We start from the raw sequence: 6,056 nt of genomic DNA on the forward strand, positions 1-6,056 counted from the left end.
AATAGAAAAGAATTTTGTGTATATTGATGACATATTTTTTTTTTCAAAATTCATTAAAATTAAAAAAAGTTATTAAATTAATAAAATTAGTTAATATTTCAAGTTTATGGGCCTGATTTAGTATAAATTAAATGAAAAATAGTTAAAATAATCAATTTTTAAAAAAAATTACATATTTAGAATCTAAAAAATATAATATGAAATGGGTTTTAATTTTGTATAAAAATTCTCTAATTAGAGGCACGTAAAATATTTCAGAAGTTCATATTTGTGCTTTCGCTCATGGAAATTTGAATTTACAGGTCCATGTCTCAGGTGTGGCCATCCCAGACCTATCCCAGACCTAATCTCGAGGCAAGTGGTGGGTTGTGGAATCAACTTCCACAAAATGGGTACCCATTTTCAAAATGGGGTCCCATTCCTAAAATTATCATTATTATCCAAAAATGACAAAATGCGGTCGAAAAAGATGGGTAAAACCGGATTTAAAAACGGGACCCCATTTTGTTTTCAATCGGGCCCTCGTTTGACAATAAAATGGGGGCATGTTTAGTTTCACCTTGGGCACCGGTTTCTTTTTGCCTCGGGGGCCTGAAGCAAAAACGGGCCCTCATTTTTTGAAAATGAGCCCCTGTTTCTAAGAGCACATTTTCCAACCTGCGGACTTTTGCCAATTTGTGACCCATTACCTTGCACTTACCCATCTCCATTATTCCTATCTCCATTGATCTTGCTTGATATATTTGCTCTCAGATTTTATGTGAGCACAAGAGCTCAACAAATAATGAAAATATGGTTGCAAGTAGGCTTGATTTCATATGAAAGTTTGAAAATGTAGTTGAGAATAAAATGATTAGGAGTGCTAGGTGCTTAGGAGGATTGATAATGAGAGAAGCCTCCTCTTATATAGAACACTGTAAGAAATGGAGGGATAAGATTAAGAGGTGTTAAAGATAGATGGTTGGCTAAGATTAAAGGGTAGGTAGAGGAAATAAGAAAATAATGAGAGGGTAGGTAGTGTAGGAATTAAGAGATGAATGACATGTGTCATAGGTAGAAAAGGCTAATGAATTAATTAAATAAATAAAGATTTATTTAATTAATAGAAGAAGTTGGATTAATTAAATAAATAAAAGTATTTATTTAATTTTAAAAAAGAATAATTTAAATAAATAAAAGTATTTATTTAAACGAGGAAAGACTTAGAAGAGGATTAATGAGTTAATTAAATAAATAAAGATTTATTTAATAATAGAAGAATTAGGAAAAAATAATTAAATAAATAAAAATATTTATTTAATTAGACAGGACAATTTTTGGTGTCTCCATTTTTCTCCTCTTTGAGACAATGCAGCTTGTCAAATTGTTTCAAAGAAGATAAGATGAATTGATACAAAGTTGCCCAAGATAGGAATGATATTCCCCCTCGAGAGATTGGATGAAAATATTTGAAAAGATTGCAAACAATCTCTCGATAAGAAAGAAAGGCTAGAAAGGACTGACAAGATAGGATAGAGTGATAGAGTCACGGGATAAATAAGACTGACATAGGAGAGACTAGGGCTAGGGTAGTCTATAAGATTGACTACGAGGGAAAACATCCTCATTGTCATCCACACACCTAAGAGATCAGAATGCAAAGAGAGCAGAGAGCAGTCAATGATGATGGCATTGGTACACATATTCGATCACGTTCACTGATATCAGAGGCTAGTAGATGCAGGAGAACGAGTGAGGACCACGAAACCTCCTTGTAATTTATTGCATTAATTTTTGTCATAAATGCATGTTAGGTAGGGTAATAAATGCACATTAGGTATGTCATCAAAGATGTCAAGTGGGTCAAAAAATGGGAAGGCGCATCTATGTTGGTGTGAGGCACGTTTGGGTAGGTTAGGCGCGTCTGTGTAGAATGCAACCACATCTATGATTGTAAAAGCGTCTAGGTCAGATGCGAGCGCATTTGCGAAGGGCAAGCATGTCTATGCAGGGCAGACATGACTATACATAATAGAGGCACATCTGTGTGTTTCAAGCACATTTATGAAATGTAGAAATGTTTATGTGAAGTATGTAAGTTTGATTGTGTTATGAGTGCACATTTATATCTTCAAGGTCGAATTGATAGTTCTGCAATAAACATACGTTGTTGATTGGATAAGTTGCTAAGAGGATACACTCAAATAGATCCTTTAGGGAAGACTAGGATAACAGATAGGTCTAGGATTGACAATTTTGTGATAGAACATACGTTTCCAATAAGGAAACTACTCAAGAGGCTACACCCAAGAAAAGACCCTAGGATAGGATAGAGCGAGGTACTTTGTGATGAACAAGGAGTACCATAGAAATTGACAATTTTGTGATAGAACATACGTTGTCAATTGGATAAGGCTAAAATTGATAATTGTGTGATAGAACATATGTTGTCAATTGGATAAGCTACTCAAGAGGATACACTCAAGTAGGTTCCCTAAAAGAAAAGATAAAAGAAGCACTTTGTGATGAATAGGGAGTACTACTAGGATAGAGTGTCGTATGATATATATAAGCACTAGGATAAAAAAAGCAGCACTTTGTGATAAATAGGGAGTACTACTAGGATTGACATAGTTGATTTACTTGACTACAAGAGGAACTACCTATGTTGGAGTCACAGGAGAGATTCCCTTTGACTCAAGGATTACAACCAGAGTTGACATTGGAGGATAGAGTAGCAGTTGAGGCCATAGGATTACGATACATTATGTATATGCTTGAGTTTTGGGTGAACATGGGATTGCTAACTGCATTAGCTGAGAGATGTCACTTAGAGACATGCACTTTGATGGTAAGATGAAATGATAAGTATCTGGTAGAATACTAAGAGGGGGGGGGTGGGGTAAATCAGTATATTGAAAAACTGATACAAAGTTCCAAACTCAAACTCAGTCACACAAAGTAAACATATCTTAGTCAAGATCAATATTCATAAGAATACTTGACATCAACTAGTTTAACTGTCATGACAACTTAACAGTAAACAACTTTAATCTTGTAAACATCAACAATGCTTAATCACAACTCATCATATTCATCTCTCAATGCTTCTAGTTATCACGCCTTATCAAAAGTTAACCAAATCAACAATTAAGATCATAACCACAAAAACATTCACCACTTGACACAAATGTTTATACATAGAAAACCCAAATAGGTAAAAACCATGGTGAGATGAGACTCACAAGGATAGCTATCTGAACTCTTCTGAAGTTTGCCCTATTAGGAGCCAAGCCTGTTAAAGCTTTATAGTAAGTCCTGTTAAGAACTAATTTCGGTTAGGAATCACCCGGTTAAGGGATTTACAAATATGCCTTGATGAAAAGCACAATACCCTGTTAGGAGTAACCTCGTTGGAGGATTTAAGAATCAAAGCTAATGGACCACCTTATTAGAGGATTTAATGAGTAACCAAGCTTGTTAGAGCTTACCCGGTTAAGGGATTTCACTTCTGCTGTAATTGTTAGAAAACAACAGGTTTTCTTGATTTGTTTGAATAGAACTACATTTGCTTGATCAGATCCTTCTAAGCTTCGATTTGCTTTCACTCAAAGTGCAGATCCATTCACTGGTTAACCAACTACACACTTAATAGGTTTCTTTCAATCTTGCCAACAACCTTTTCAAACAACTTCATCAACCTTAAATAAAAATCAATTAGGTCGGTAACATAACAAAAACCTAATTCTTATCATCGAGATTAAAAAAAAGTCGGTACAATCTTGATTGTTAGAAATCATGACAATCTCTTCACATTCTTCAAGAAAATTACAACCGCTCCTTGATCACCGCTTCATCAAACTTTTTAACTCATCACGCATTGTTCATTAGATGCAATCCACTTTGCTCCTTCCCTATACAAAAACAAACGCACCAAAATAATTTGAACTTATCCTCATACAATGAGCACACATGTCTCCATCATTATCACTCATCAGATAATAAACCAAGAAACTTGATCGGTTAGGGTTTAACAACTAATAGGGTTTATCGGTTATATTGCATAGAAAGGTTTAACCCTTTACACTAGTTTACCGGTTCAACTTACAACATTTACATACCAATTTACAACATCTTCCACAAAGCTCTTCTTACTGGTTACTAGCTAATATAAAAAACAACAATATCAAAAATAACATGAATACCATTACCGGTTCAATTGACATCAATGACAAAATATCATTAATGCAATCTCTATGCAAAATGCCAACAATCTCCCCCTTTGGCATTGATGGAAATACAAATATCAACACCTCTAATTGCTACTGAGATTGGTGAATAGGAATCCTGGTTTACATTACCAAGTATTCACCTTGTTTTGTCTGTCTTCAGCCTGTCACTAGTTCACCTAATTAGACACATAATTCTTCTCCTTAATCACATAATTCTTCTCTCGCTTTGACAACAATGCCAAAGTCAAAGTAAAAACATGTAATTTTGTTCTCACTGTGCATCAACATCATTCTACAACTTGATGCTCCCCTTGTGGAATACATCCACTTCTTCATCAATCCATGTAAAATTTTGCAAGTGGTTCAGGGACTAATGTAATCAGCATCATGCTCAACTAACTTCATGAAGAGGGACAACCCCCAATTGCCTTCTAAGATACTCGAAAGTGGTCTTAGGTAGAGGTTTGGTAAATATATTTGTAAGCTACTCTTTGGTAGAAACCTGCTCCAAGATAACATCTTTACATTGAACTTTTTCCCTCAAGAAGTGATATTCAATTCAATGTGCTTAGTCTTTGTGTGCAAAACATGATTTTTTGAAATGTTAATTGCACTTGTATTATCACACAAAATATTTATTGTTCTTGAGATTTACATCTTCAAACCTTCCAAAATTTCCCTCATCCACATAGCTTGTGTGCAATTCATATAAGCTGCTACATACTCAACTTCAGCAGTAGATTGTGAAGTACAACTTTACATTTTACTACTCCATGAAACTAGCCTTCCTCCTAAAAAGAATGATCCACCGGTAGTACTCACTCTTTCGGTCATCAATATCTCCTGCCCAATCAACATTTGTGTATGCTTTCAAATCAAAATTTCCACCATATGGATACCATAACCCATAGTCAACAGTACCTTTCAGATATCTAAAAATTCTCTTGGTTGCCATTAGATGTGTCTCCTTTGGATTCTTTTGAAATTTAGCAACAATACCAACTACATGGGCAATATCCGATCGACTGTGAACAACATAGTGTAATTTGCCAATCATTGACTTGTATTCCTTTTCATCTACAGACTTAGATGCATCTTCCTTGGACAATTTACAACTTGTAACCATTGGGGTTCCAACTCATTTACAGTCACTCATACTGAAAGTCTTCAAAACATCTTTCACATACTTGGATTGAGTAATCAAAATACCATTCTTCATTTGTTGTATATATAAGCCTATGAAATTTTTTATTTTCCCTACTAATGACATCTCAAATTCATTCTTCATTTCATCTGCAAAATAATTACTCATGTCATCATTTCCTCCAAATATAATGTCATCAACAAATACTTCACTGACCATAATTTCATCTCCTTCAGAGTTGACATAAACAATGTTGTCATCACTGGTTCTATCAAAGCCTATCTTCATCAGATGAGTATGAAGTCATTCATACCATGCTCTGGGTGCTTGCTTTAATCCATGCAAAGCTTTATGCAATTTCATACCATATCTTCCTTATCTGTCAATGCATAAACATCAAGTTGCTCTATATAAACCTCTTCTTCTAGTATCCCATTCAAGAATATAGACTTCACATCCATCTGGTATACCTTGAACTTCTTATGATCTGCAAATGCAAGTAATGTTCTTAAACCTTCTAGTCTTGCTACTAGTGCAAAAGTTTCTCCATAATCTTCTCCTTCTTCTTGCACATAACCTTTGCATACTAATCTTACCTTGTTGCAAACTACAACACCATCTTCATTTAACTTGTTTATGAAGAACCATTTAGTACCTATAACATTCTTGTTTACTGGTTGGGGTACCAGGGTCCAAGTGTT

The sequence above is a fragment of the Cryptomeria japonica genome, chromosome 1 (assembly GCF_030272615.1).
Source record: "Cryptomeria japonica chromosome 1, Sugi_1.0, whole genome shotgun sequence".
NCBI classification, from domain to species: domain Eukaryota; kingdom Viridiplantae; phylum Streptophyta; class Pinopsida; order Cupressales; family Cupressaceae; genus Cryptomeria; species Cryptomeria japonica.